This window comes from Anopheles ziemanni, assembly GCF_943734765.1.
Source record: "Anopheles ziemanni chromosome X unlocalized genomic scaffold, idAnoZiCoDA_A2_x.2 X_unloc_128, whole genome shotgun sequence".
NCBI classification, from domain to species: Eukaryota; Metazoa; Arthropoda; class Insecta; order Diptera; family Culicidae; genus Anopheles; species Anopheles ziemanni.
Window position 1 is genome coordinate 2,501 of NW_026689739.1, and position 14,325 is coordinate 16,825.

At 46.3% G+C, this 14,325-nt stretch overlaps 1 non-coding gene across 1 annotated transcript in view; it reads right to left on the reverse strand.

The window, feature by feature from the left end:
- Window positions 1–118, reverse strand: part of LOC131291692 (5.8S ribosomal RNA) — a 155-nt gene extending 37 nt beyond the window's left edge. Inside the window, exon 1 of the ribosomal RNA XR_009189462.1 lies at window positions 1–118. This exon is cut by the window's left edge and continues 37 nt beyond it. This is a non-coding gene — a ribosomal RNA (5.8S ribosomal RNA).
- Between the last annotated feature and the right edge of the window lie 14,207 nt (window positions 119–14,325).

Here is a 14,325-nt window from a genome sequence, read left to right on the forward strand (position 1 = left end):
CGACGTGCAATATGCGTTCAACTTATCAATGTTCATGTGTCCTGCAGTTCACATTATGACGCGCAGTTAGCTGCGGTCTTCATCGATCCATGAGCCGAGTGATCCACTGCCGAGGGTGACTAACTTGCGTAAGGCCGCCGCTGTGCGCGTATACCCGTTCCCCGTAGGGAGGAGCAAGCCGCCGCTTAGAGACGAAGCATAAAGTGTCCTCATTCCACATAGGGCAAGCTGGATGAATCCATTTTACCCAGGACGGCCGAAGCGGCGTGGACCAGGGGAGAACTGAACCTTATACTTCACACCACAGTAAGTCTACGTGTCCTCTTCCACATAGGGCAAGCTAGAACTAACTATCTTACCCAGGACTGCCGAAGCAGCGTGGACCAGGGGAGGAACACACTTTTCATGGAAACGTAAGGCATCCATGACTGCCATAACGTAAGCCGCCGCTGTGCGCGTATACCCGTTCCCCCGTAGGGAGGAGCAAGCCGCCGCTTAGAGACGAAGCATAAAGTGTCCTCATTCCACATAGGGCAAGCTGGATGAATCCATTTTACCCAGGACGGCCGAAGCGGCGTGGACCAGGGGAGAACTGAACTTTATACTTCACACCACAGTAAGTCTACGTGTCCTCTTCCACATAGGGCAAGCTAGAACTAACTATCTTACCCAGGACTGCCGAAGCAGCGTGGACCAGGGGAGGAACACACTTTTCATAGAAACGTAAGGCATCCATGACTGCCATAGTGCGTAAGCCGCCGCTGTGCGCGTAAACCCGTTCCCCGTAGGGAGGAGTCAAGCCGCCGCTTAGAGACGAAGTATGAAGTGTCCTCTTCCACATAGGGCAAGCTAGAATGAACTATCTTACCCAGGACCGCCGAAGCAGCGTGGACCAGGGAGAACTGAACTTTATACTTCACACCACAGTATTGAGTAATGTGCCCTCTTCCACATAGGGCAAGCTGGAATGTTCCATTTTACCCAGGACGGCCGAAGCGGCGTGGACCAGTGGAGGACTACACAATCATGAGGTTTGATATCGACTTGTGTGTTTCAATAGGATACCGATGGTATGGTTTGAACCGATTTGATTTAGCCATTCTGAAGTCATCACTTGGTTGAAGCGCTGAACTAGGGAGGCATCGTTTACATATATATTGGTTTTCGCATGCTCTACTAGGTTAATGTCATGAGGTTGGCTATCGAGCATGCCCAAGTGATGACTTGATTGTGTGCTTGCTTGAATTCTTCACATTTCATACCATCGGTTAGTTGTCGAATCATTCCTCGATCATAACCTTCGTTCTTGGTTCATGTATGCTCTCTTCCACATAGGGCAAGCTAGAATTAACTATCTTACCCAGGACCGCCGAAGCAGCGTGGACCAGGGGAGAACTATACTTTGTCTTGTATGCCCTCTTCCACATAGGGCAAGCTAGAACTAACTATCTTACCCAGGACCGCCGAGCAGCGTGGACCAGTGGAGGACTATACTTTGTTCATAACACCACAGTATTGAGTAATGTGCCCTCTTCCACATAGGGCAAGCTAGAATGAACTATCTTACCCAGGACCGCCGGAGCAGTGTGGACCAGTGGAGGACTACACAATTAAGAGGGTTTGATATCGACTTGTGTGTTTCAATAGGGTACCGATGGTATGTTTTGAACCGATTTGATTTAGCCATTCTGAAGTCATCACTTGGTTGAAGCGCTGAACTAGGGAGGGGCATCGTTTACATATATATTGGTTTTCGCATGCTCTACTAGGTTAATGTCATAGGGTTGGCTATCGAGCATGCCCAAGTGATGACTTGATTGTGTGCTTGTCTTGAATTCTTCCACATTTCATACCATCGGTTAGTTGTCGAATCATTCCTCGATCATAACCTTCGTTCTTGGTTCATGTATGCTCTCTTCCACATAGGGCAAGCTAGAATTAACTATCTTACCCAGGACCGCCGAAGCAGCGTGGACCAGGGGAGAACTATACTTTGTCTTGTATGCCCTCTTCCACATAGGGCAAGCTAGAACTAACTATCTTACCCAGGACCGCCGAAGCAGCGTGGACCAGTGGAGGACTATACTTTGTTCATTACACCACAGTATTAAGTATGGTGTCCTCTTCACATAGGGCAAGCTAGAATTAACTATCTTACCCAGGACCGCCGAAGCAGTGTGGACCAGGGGAGGACTATACTTTATACTTCACACACTAGCCAAATTGAAGTCATCACTTGGTTGAAGCACTGAACTAGGGCGAGTCTATCGTTTACTTTGCATTGGGATAATACGCTGCATGCTCTCTTAGGTTAATGTCATGTGATTGGCTATAGAGCATGCCCAAGTGATGACTTTGTTTCAAGCTCAACAGGTAGGGTATTGAGTCCTCTTCCACATAGGGCAAGCTAGAATTAACTATCTTACCCAGGACCGCCGGAGCAGCGTGGACCAGTGGAGGACTATACTTTGTTCATTACACTACAGTATTAAGTATGGTGTCCTCTCCACATAGGGCAAGCTAGAACTAACTATCTTACCCAGGACCGCCGAAGCAGTGTGGACCAGGGGAGGACTATACTTTATACTTCACACACTAGCCATACTGAAGTCATCACTTGGTTGAAGCGCTGAACTACGGCGGGGTAATCGTTTACAGGTTTTAATCATATAGCTGCATGCTCATTAGTAGATAATGGAATATTGTATGGCAATATGAGCATGCCCAAGTGATGACTTCAGTATGGCTAGTGTGTGAAGTATAAAGTATTGAGTCCTCTTCCACATAGGGCAAGCTAGAATGAACTATCTTACCCAGGACCGCCGGAGCAGCGTGGACCAGTGGAGGACTCTATACTTTATACTTCACACACAGTATTGAGTACGACTTGCATAAAGCCCCTAATGAGAACCACGAGGGCTCTCTCAATGTAGAACCACGAGGGCTCTAGTACCGATTCTCTCGGTACGGCTTGGTCCGTGTTCCTTTATGCTTGTACTCGCAGAAAGTCTCAACCCGGAGGTCTTGACTTTGATTGTCATAGTTGGACTACGACGGGGCATCCGACCATTGCTGATCGAACACCCCTGATTCACCATCTTTCGGGTAGGCGGTACGCGTACCTCCGGACGCGGAAGTCTCAACCCGGAGGTCTTGACTTTGATTGTCATAGTTGGACTACGACGGGGCATCCGACCATAGCTGATCGAAACACCCCTGATTCATCATCTTTCGGGTAGGCGGTGCGCGCACCTCCGACGCGGAAGTCTCAACCCGGAGGTCTTGACTTTGTATTGTCATAGTTGGACTACGACGGGGTATCCGACTCATCGAATACCCCAGAGCACACCATCTTTCGGGTAGGCGGTACGCGTACCTCCGGACGCGGAAAGTCTCAACCCGGAGGTCTTGACTTTGGTTGTCATAGTTGGACTATGACGGGGCATCCGACCATTTGCTGATCGAACACCCCTGTTACACCATCTTTCGGATAGGCGGTGCGCGACACCACCGACGCGGAAAGTCTCAACCCGGAGGTCTTGACTTTGTATTGTTGGATAGTCCTCTTCCACTATAGGGCAAGCTGGAAATATTCCATTTTACCCAGGACTGCCGAGGCAGCGTGGACCAGGGGAGAACTTCACGGAATCTTCAGGCATCCATGATTGCCATAGTGCGTAAGCCGCCGCTGTGTGCGTCAACTCGTTCCCCGTGAGGAGGAGTCTAGCCGCCGCTAAAAGACGAAGCATTAAGTGTCCTCATTCCACTATAGGGCAAGCTAGAATGAACTATCTTACCCAGGACCGCCGAAGCAGCGTGGACCAAGGCGAAGACTATACTTATACTTCACACCACAGTATTGAGTACGACTTGCATAAAGCCCCTAATGAGAACCACGAGGGCTCTCTCAATGTAGAACCACGAGGGCTCTAGTACCGATTCTCTCGGTACGGCTTGGTCCGTGTTCCTTTATGCTTGTACGCGGAAAGTCTCAACCCGGAGGTCTTGACTTTGATTGTCATAGTTGGACTACGACGGGGCATCCGACCATTGCTGATCGAACACCCCTGATTCACCATCTTTCGGATAGGAGGTGCGCCCACCTCCGACGCGGAAGTCTCAACCCGGAGGTTCGGACTTAGAGTTTTTCCCATTTAAAAGTTTTTCTCTTAGCCATACTGAAGTCATCACTTGGTGAACGATTGAACTAGGGCGGGTTAATCGTTTATAGGTATCATGTGGTTTGCATGCTCTCTTAGGTTAAGGTCATGTGGTTGGCTATCGAGCATGCCCAAGTGATGACTTTGTTTCACGCTTGCTTGATTTCTTCAAGATTCCCTGTTATATAGTGTAATCATTCGAGAACAGGGAATCTTTGGTTTTGCTCAACAGGTATTGGATGTCAACTTGGTATCTAGATCGCATTAAGTCTCAACCCTTAGGTTCGGACTTGTATAGTGACATCTTGTTACGGTCTTGAGTCTCAACCCGCAGGTTCGGACTACTTAGTGTTTGATCGAATATAATATGGCAACTTGTGCCTAAGTCTCAACCCGCAGGTTCGGACTTCTGTTTATTTGGCCAATGTATGTATAAGGCAACTTGTGCCTAAGTCTCAACCCGCAGGTTCGGACTTGTGTATTTGTTCGAAGTCATGTATAAGGCAACGTGTGCCTAAGTCTCAACCCGCAGGTTCGGACTTGTTAGTGTTTCGTCAACTTTCATATGGCAACTTGTGCCTAAGTCTCAACCCGCAGGTTCGGACTTGTGTATTTGTTCGAAGTCATGTATAAGGCAACTTGTGCCTAAGTCTCAACCCGCAGGTTCGGACTTCATAGTGTTTCGTCAATGTTCATATGGCAACTTGTGCCTAAGTCTCAACCCGCAGGTTCGGACTTCTATAGTGTTTCGTCAATTATCATATGGCAACTTGTGCCGAAGTCTCAACCCGCAGGTTCGGACTTCTGGAAGGATCACTTGGCCACTAATGATCCTTCCGCAGGTTCACCTACGGAAACCTTGTTACGACTTTTACTTCCTCTAAATCATCAAGTTCGGTCAACTTCGATAAAGCAGACGCGGTTCACGAGGATCCAGCGAACGATCATCTCCAAAGACCTCACTAAATAATCCATCGGTAGAGTAGCGACGGGCGGTGTGTACAAAGGGCAGGGACGTATTCAACGCTGGCTGATGACCAGCACTTACTAGAAGTTCCGAGTTCATATGGACCATTGCAATCCATAATCCCTACTAAGTGAGTATTTGAGTGATTTCCCGTTCCTCTCGGAATAGGAGACACGCTGCTACCCACATTGTAGCACGCGTGTAGCCCAGAACATCTAAGGGCATCACGGACCTGTTATCGCTCGATCTCATTTTGCTAAACACAAATTGTCCTGCTAAGCAGCGTACCGTAAGTGCACTTGCGCACACGAACAGCGAAGGTGTCAGGTCATACTCCACCGAAAGGTCCTAACCCGTTCCAATCGGCATCGACGCATTAACGCTGACTGCGTTCTAGTTAGCATATGTGAGTCACGTTCGTTATCGGAATTAACCAGACAAATCAATCCACGAACTAAGAACGGCCATGCACCACTACCCTTAAATTTGAGAAAGAGCTATTAATCTGTCTCACCTCCATAAGTTCGGACCTGGTAAGTTTTCCCGTGTTGAGTCAAATTGAACCGCAAGCTCCATTTCATTGTGGTGCCCTTCCGTCAATTCCTTTAAGTTTCAACTTTGCAACCATACTTCCCCCGGAACCTGACTTTGGTTTCCCGGAAGCTACTGAGAGCACCTGGTTGTAGCGTCTCCCAATTGCTAGTTGGCATCGTTTACGGTTAGAACTAGGGCGGTATCTAATCGCCTTCGATCCTCTAACTTTCGTTCTTGATTAAAGAAAGCATCCTTGACAAATGCCTTCGCTTTAGTTAGTCTTACGACGGTCTACGAATTTCACCTCTCGCGCCGTAATACTAGTGTCCCCAACTACTTCTGTTAATCATTACCTCCGGTCTGAGTACAAACCAATGAAAGATTAGACCAAGGTCGTATTCCATTATTCCATGCAAGATTATTCTAGGGCGTTTGGGCACCCTGCTTTAAGCACTCTAATTTGTTCAAGGTAAACGTGAGCGGTCGAGCTCTATGTTACACTTGCACCCGTTGAAGGGCACACCATGACACAGACTTGGTGCCCTACCACACCATTGAGTCGCAACCAGATTCCGACTTGGCCCACCGACCACGGGTTGACCGGGTCGGCGGAGCCGGACTGTGTTGGACAAGTATCAACTTCGAACGTTTTAACCGCAACAATTTTAATATACGCTAGTGGAGCTGGAATTACCGCGGCTGCTGGCACCAGACTTGCCCTCCACTTGATCCTCGTAGAAGGATTTATGCTCTACTCATTCCAATTATGAAACATCATTAAAGAGTTTCATATTGTTATTTCTCGTCACTACCTCCCCGTCCCGGGATTGGGTAATTTACGCGCCTGCTGCCTTCCTTGGATGTGGTAGCCATTTCTCAGGCTCCCTCTCCGGAATCGAACCCTGATTCCCCGTTACCCGTTGCAACCATGGTAGTCCTCTATACTACCATCCATAGTTGATAGGGCAGATATTTGCGAGATCTGTCGTCGGTGCGAGACCATACGATCAGCATCATTATCCAGACTTCAACTCAATGACACGGAGAACCCGCGATTGGTTTGACTAATAAGTGCACCAGTTCCCGCGAGGGTCCTGGCATGTTGCATGTATTAGCTCTAGATTTTCCACAGTTATCCAAGTAACTAGGTTGATGATCTCGTAAATTATAGCTGTTATACTGAGCCTTATGCGGTTTCACATTAAATCTGTTTGTACTTAGACATGCATGGCTTAACCTTTGAGACGAGCGTATATTACTGGTAGGATCAACCAGAATTCCGACTTTGCGTTCGAATGTTCATTGTCCCATTGCACCCGGAGGAGCAAACACCACGTTCTATATGTTGTCAAGTCCGGTAGCACACGGGAGGCGAGCCCCCGTGCGAACCTCATTGCCCTCGTATCACACACACCCGATGCACCGGACAGGCACTTGAGCGGCATTCGACTCCGCTAAGCGCACGTGCGCCCGATTGTGCATGCGCTGACGGGGCCTTCATACCCCTACCACAGCGACCTTATGCCAAACTTCCATGAATACTTAGGTGAGCTGACAAGGGCCTTCATTTCCCTACCATCAACTAAAGGACACGCTAGGCGCGTCCGATCATTGCAACTGCGGGGCTTTCATACCCCAATCACCACAGTACGCAATTCACCAGAGTTTAATCACAACCCCCCCGGACATGGCACACTATTAACTTGCAACAAAACTTAGTGTGTGCCGGGCACATCGGTTCCACAAAATCATTCCCGATGTACCCCAATTGGGGTTGTGAACGCATCCATGGTCCTCTGACACACCCAACCAAGCGTGGATACTACATACCTCAAACACCCAGTACACTAACAGACAAATCAACATATGGTTGCTTTCCCCCAGACATTTGCCAATCACTTGGCACCCGGACGGGAACTCGCTCCTGATTGCGCCAATGCCACCCATTTGCCAAGAGCGAGTTCTGTATGTAGATTTCATTTGGAAAGACAACCGTGTACTGGATATTCTATCCGACGATTACAGATGACGAGTACGAGACTCGACTACACTCACGGATAATACATTTTGGGTCATTGCTTTCGGGGTTTTCGATTGGTCTTGCGCTTGTAAACGTATAACTTTGACTTGTGGTAACCTCGGTATGTTAGTCGATCACGTGGTTGTGAACTGGTAAGGGTGGGCAATCTGTTCACTTGCACTCTGGGTAGGAATAGGTGAGCGCTATAGGTTAAGATCATTGTATGGTTCCATCGTGATGACTTTCGCTAGATAGTAGGATGTTTGGATAGTTATAACGTTTCTGGCCATTTGTTCATAGTGTTCGGTTCATTGAGGAATTCGATTGGTCTTTGCTTCACACACGTGGTCGATCACTTGGATGTGAACTAGGGTGAGAATAAGGGTGTTCACTAGTGCTCTTAGGTTTTTGGATCAGTACTGAGCACTTGATTGGTTTCGCATAATATGTATCCATAGTGATGACTCTTTCCAGCTTAAGATTTCGTGACCGGTTTCGAATCCTTCCCACGTTCGCTTTTACTTGGTTCAGGTTTTCGAGTGTAGATTTGAAAGCAATCTCATGTATGTATCCCATCTGATATAAGCCACTGACAGTTCATGTCACCTCGTTCAACTCTCGCTGGGTCACAGAAGTATGTTACTGCGCCCATTATCCCTACTCGGATAGTCGTTCGTTCGTTCGTTTTATACTACGGTGAGTAAACTCAATTTGTGCATCGCATAGCCATGGAAAGCAAGCTTTCGCGGGCCTCTTCGACTGTTTTGATACGAGCTGTGCCCGTGATGCTTGTCATCCCAGGATACTAGACCCCTTTGGACGACCGCATGACCATCAGAAAGTAAATTCCACGTTCGATTTGGGGTGTGAACCCCGAACATAAAGTCTTTGTGTAGAACCACGAGGGCTCTATAGTACCGATTCTCTCGGTACGCTTGGTCCGTGTTCCTTTATGTTCGTACTCTTGTGAATAAGATTCACGTTCGTTTTGGGATATTTGCTACTGTCACCGTTTGAGTACTATGGGGCTTGAACCCCTAACATAAAGTCTTTGTGTAGAACCACGAGGGTTCTATAGTACCGATTCTCTCGGTACGCTTGGTCCGTGTTCCTTTATGTTCGTACTCTTGTGTGTATAATATTCATGTTCGGTTTGGGATATTTGCTACTTTCACAGGGTCCCGTTCTTCATACAAGTCTGCCTTGCTAATGTGGTAACTTTATAGTGTAGTTCTGACATCCCAATTTTGGGACTTAGCCGATTTTTCGTATATTTCCATATGACCCATAGGGTCCCTTTCTTCATACAAGCTTGCCTAGGGCGATCGGTCAAAACTTGTCTTACTATTCGATTGGTCTTCGCACTTTCACCCTAGGCAGTTCGCCTAGGTCTGTCTTCTTGAGGAGGCCAAAACCCGAAATAAGGAGGTTCGGCCGACCCTGAAACCTCCCCTGTCTGAACTACACTAACCCGATTTTTCAGGGTCCTCAGCGCCATACAACTTTGCCTAGGTCACTTGTACTCTTGACTTAGGCCATCCGACTTGGTCCGTGTTTCTTCCTAGGGTTCACCTAGGTACTTTGCCTTGCTTGATGTGGTAACTTTTTAGTGTAGTTCAGACATCCTAATTTTGGGACTTAGCCGATTTTTCATGTATTTCCATATGACCCATAGGGTCCCTTTCTTCATACAAGCTTGCCTAGGGCGATCGGTCAAAACTTGTCTTACTATTCGATTGGTCTTCGCACTTTCACCCTAGGCAGTTCGCCTAGGTCTGTCTTCTTGAGGAGGCCAAAACCCGAAATAAGGAGGTCCAGCCGACCCTGAAACCTCCCCTGTCTTAACTACACTAACCCGATTTTTCATGGTCCTTAGCGCCATACAACTTTGCCTAGGTCACTTGTACTCTTGACTTAGGCCATCTGACTTGGTCCGTGTTTCTTCCTAGGGTTCACCTAGGTACTTTGCCTTGCTTGATGTGGTAACTTTTTAGTGTAGTTCAGACATCCCAATTTCGGGACTTAGCCGATTTTTCGTATATTTCCATATGACCCATAGGGTCCCTTTCTTCATACAAGCTTGCCTAGGGCGATCGGTCAAAACTTGTCTTACTATTCGATTGGTCTTCGCACTTTCACCCTAGGCAGTTTGCCTAGGTCTGTCTTCTTGAGGAGGCCAAAACCCGAAATAAGGAGGTTCAGCCGACCCTGAAACCTCCCCTGTCTTAACTACACTAACCCGATTTTTCATGGTCCTTAGCGCCATACAACTTTGCCTAGGTCACTTGTACTCTTGACTTAGGCCATCTGACTTGGTCCGTGTTTCTTCCTAGGGTTCACCTAGGTACTTTGCCTTGCTTGATGTGGTAACTTTTTAGTGTAGTTCAGACATCCCAATTTCGGGACTTAGCCGATTTTTCGTATATTTCCATATGACCCATAGGGTCCCTTTCTTCATACAAGCTTGCCTAGGGCGATCGGTCAAAACTTGTCTTACTATTCGATTGGTCTTCGCACTTTCACCCTAGGCAGTTTGCCTAGGTGTAGCTTCTTGAGGAGGTCAAAACCCAAAATAAGGAGGTTCAGCCGACCCAAAAACCTCCCCTGTCTAAACTACACTAACCAGATTTTTCAGGGTCCTCACCGTCATACAACTTTGCCTAGGTCACTTGTTCTCTTGACTTAGGCCATCTGACTTGGTCCGTGTTTCTTGCTAGGGTTCACCTAGGTACTTTGCCTTGCTTGATGTGGTAACTTTTTAGTGTAGTTCAGACATCCCAATTTTGGGACTTAGCCGATTTTTCATGTATTTCCATATGACCCATAGGGTCCCTTTCTTCATACAAGCTTGCCTAGGGCGATCGGTCAAAACTTGTCTTACTATTCGATTGGTCTTCGCACTTTCACCCTAGGCAGTTTGCCTAGGTGTAGCTTCTTGAGGAGGTCAAAACCCAAAATAAGGAGGTTCAGCCGACCCAAAAACCTCCCCTGTCTAAACTACACTAACCAGATTTTTCAGGGTCCTCACCGTCATACAACTTTGCCTAGGTCACTTGCACTCTTGACTTAGGCCATCTGACTTGGTCCGTGTTTCTTGCTAGGGTTCACCTAGGTAGTTTGCCTTGCTTGATGTGGTAACTTTTTAGTGTAGTTCTGACATCCCAATTTTGGGACTTAGCCGATTTTTCATGTATTTCCATATGACCCTTAGGGTCCCTTTCTTCATACAAGCTTGCCTAGGGCGATCGGTCAAAACTTGTCTTACTATTCGATTGGTCTTCGCACTTTCACCCTAGGCAGTTTGCCTAGGTGTAGCTTCTTGATGAGGCCAAAACCCAAAATAAGGGGGTTCGGCCGACCCAAAAACCTACCCTGTCTAAACTACACTAACCAGATTTTTCAGGGTCCTCAGCGCCATACAACTTTGCCTAGGTCACTTGTTCTATTGACTTAGGCCATCTGACTTGGTCCGTGTTTCTTCCTAGGGTTCACCTAGGTACTTTGCCTTGCTTGGTGTGGTAACTTTTTAGTGTAGTTCTGACATCCTCATTTTGGGACTTAGCCGATTTTTCGTAAAATACCATATGACCCATATGGGTCCTTTCCTTCATATAAGTTTGCCTTGCTTGGTATGGTAACATTTGAGTGTAGTTCTGACATCATCATTTTGGGACTTAGCCGATTTTTCGTAAAATACCATATGACCCATATGGGTCCTTTGCTTCATATAAGTTTGCCTTGCTTGGTGTGGTAACATTTGAGTGTAGTTCTGACATCCCCATTTTGGGACTTAGCCGATTTTTCAATCAATACCATATGACCCATCAGGGTCCTTTGCTTCATATAAGTTTGCCTTGCTTGGTGTGGTAACATTTGAGTGTAGTTCTGACATCCCCATTTTGGGACTTAGCCGATTTTTCGTAAAATACCATATGACCCATCAGGGTCCTTGCCTTCATATAAGTTTGCCTTGCTTGGTGTGGTAACATTTGAGTGTAGTTCTGACATCCCCATTTTGGGACTTAGCCGATTTTTCGATCCATACCATATGACCCATCAGGGTCCTTTCCTTCATATAAGTTTGCCTTGCTTGGTGTGGTAACATTTGAGTGTAGTTCTGACATCCCCATTTTGGGACTTAGCCGATTTTTCGTAAAATACCATATGACCCATCAGGGTCCTTTCCTTCATATAAGTTTGCCTTGCTTGGTGTGGTAACATTTGAGTGTAGTTCTGACATCCCCATTTTGGGACTTAGCCGATTTTTCGTAAAATACCATATGACCCATCAGGGTCCTTTCCTTCATATAAGTTTGCCTTGCTTGGTGTGGTAACATTTGAGTGTAGTTCTGACATCCCCATTTTGGGACTTAGCCGATTTTTCGATCCATACCATATGACCCATCAGGGTCCTTTCCTTCATATAAGTTTGCCTTGCTTGGTGTGGTAACATTTGAGTGTAGTTCTGACATCCCCATTTTGGGACTTAGCCGATTTTTCGTAAAATACCATATGACCCATCAGGGTCCTTTGCTTCATATAAGTTTGCCTTGCTTGGTGTGGTAACATTTGAGTGTAGTTCTGACATCCCCATTTTGGGACTTAGCCGATTTTTCGATCCATACCATATGACCCATCAGGGTCCTTTGCTTCATATAAGTTTGCCTTGCTTGGTGTGGTAACATTTGAGTGTAGTTCTGACATCCCCATTTTGGGACTTAGCCGATTTTTCAATCAATACCATATGACCCATCAGGGTCCTTTGCTTCATATAAGTTTGCCTTGCTTGGTGTGGTAACATTTGAGTGTAGTTCTGACATCCCCATTTTGGGACTTAGCCGATTTTTCGTAAAATACCATATGACCCATCAGGGTCCTTGCCTTCATATAAGTTTGCCTTGCTTGGTGTGGTAACATTTGAGTGTAGTTCTGACATCCCCATTTTGGGACTTAGCCGATTTTTCGATCCATACCATATGACCCATCAGGGTCCTTTCCTTCATATAAGTTTGCCTTGCTTGGTGTGGTAACATTTGAGTGTAGTTCTGACATCCCCATTTTGGGACTTAGCCGATTTTTCGTAAAATACCATATGACCCATCAGGGTCCTTTCCTTCATATAAGTTTGCCTTGCTTGGTGTGGTAACATTTGAGTGTAGTTCTGACATCCCCATTTTGGGACTTAGCCGATTTTTCGTAAAATACCATATGACCCATCAGGGTCCTTTCCTTCATATAAGTTTGCCTTGCTTGGTGTGGTAACATTTGAGTGTAGTTCTGACATCCCCATTTTGGGACTTAGCCGATTTTTCGATCCATACCATATGACCCATCAGGGTCCTTTCCTTCATATAAGTTTGCCTTGCTTGGTGTGGTAACATTTGAGTGTAGTTCTGACATCCCCATTTTGGGACTTAGCCGATTTTTCGTAAAATACCATATGACCCATCAGGGTCCTTTGCTTCATATAAGTTTGCCTTGCTTGGTGTGGTAACATTTGAGTGTAGTTCTGACATCCCCATTTTGGGACTTAGCCGATTTTTCGATCCATACCATATGACCCATCAGGGTCCTTTGCTTCATATAAGTTTGCCTTGCTTGGTGTGGTAACATTTGAGTGTAGTTCTGACATCCCCATTTTGGGACTTAGCCGATTTTTCAATCAATACCATATGACCCATCAGGGTCCTTTGCTTCATATAAGTTTGCCTTGCTTGGTGTGGTAACATTTGAGTGTAGTTCTGACATCCCCATTTTGGGACTTAGCCGATTTTTCGTAAAATACCATATGACCCATCAGGGTCCTTTGCTTCATATAAGTTTGCCTTGCTTGGTGTGGTAACATTTGAGTGTAGTTCTGACATCCCCATTTTGGGACTTAGCCGATTTTTCGATCCATACCATATGACCCATCAGGGTCCTTTCCTTCATATAAGTTTGCCTTGCTTGGTGTGGTAACATTTGAGTGTAGTTCTGACATCCCCATTTTGGGACTTAGCCGATTTTTCGTAAAATACCATATGACCCATCAGGGTCCTTTCCTTCATATAAGTTTGCCTTGCTTGGTGTGGTAACATTTGAGTGTAGTTCTGACATCCCCATTTTGGGACTTAGCCGATTTTTCGTAAAATACCATATGACCCATCAGGGTCCTTTCCTTCATATAAGTTTGCCTTGCTTGGTGTGGTAACATTTGAGTGTAGTTCTGACATCCCCATTTTGGGACTTAGCCGATTTTTCGATCCATACCATATGACCCATCAGGGTCCTTTCCTTCATATAAGTTTGCCTTGCTTGGTGTGGTAACATTTGAGTGTAGTTCTGACATCCCCATTTTGGGACTTAGCCGATTTTTCGTAAAATACCATATGACCCATCAGGGTCCTTTGCTTCATATAAGTTTGCCTTGCTTGGTGTGGTAACATTTGAGTGTAGTTCTGACATCCCCATTTTGGGACTTAGCCGATTTTTCGATCCATACCATATGACCCATCAGGGTCCTTTGCTTCATATAAGTTTGCCTTGCTTGGTGTGGTAACATTTGAGTGTAGTTCTGACATCCCCATTTTGGGACTTAGCCGATTTTTCGTAAAATACCATATGACCCATCAGGGTCCTTTGCTTCATATAAGTTTGCCTTGCTT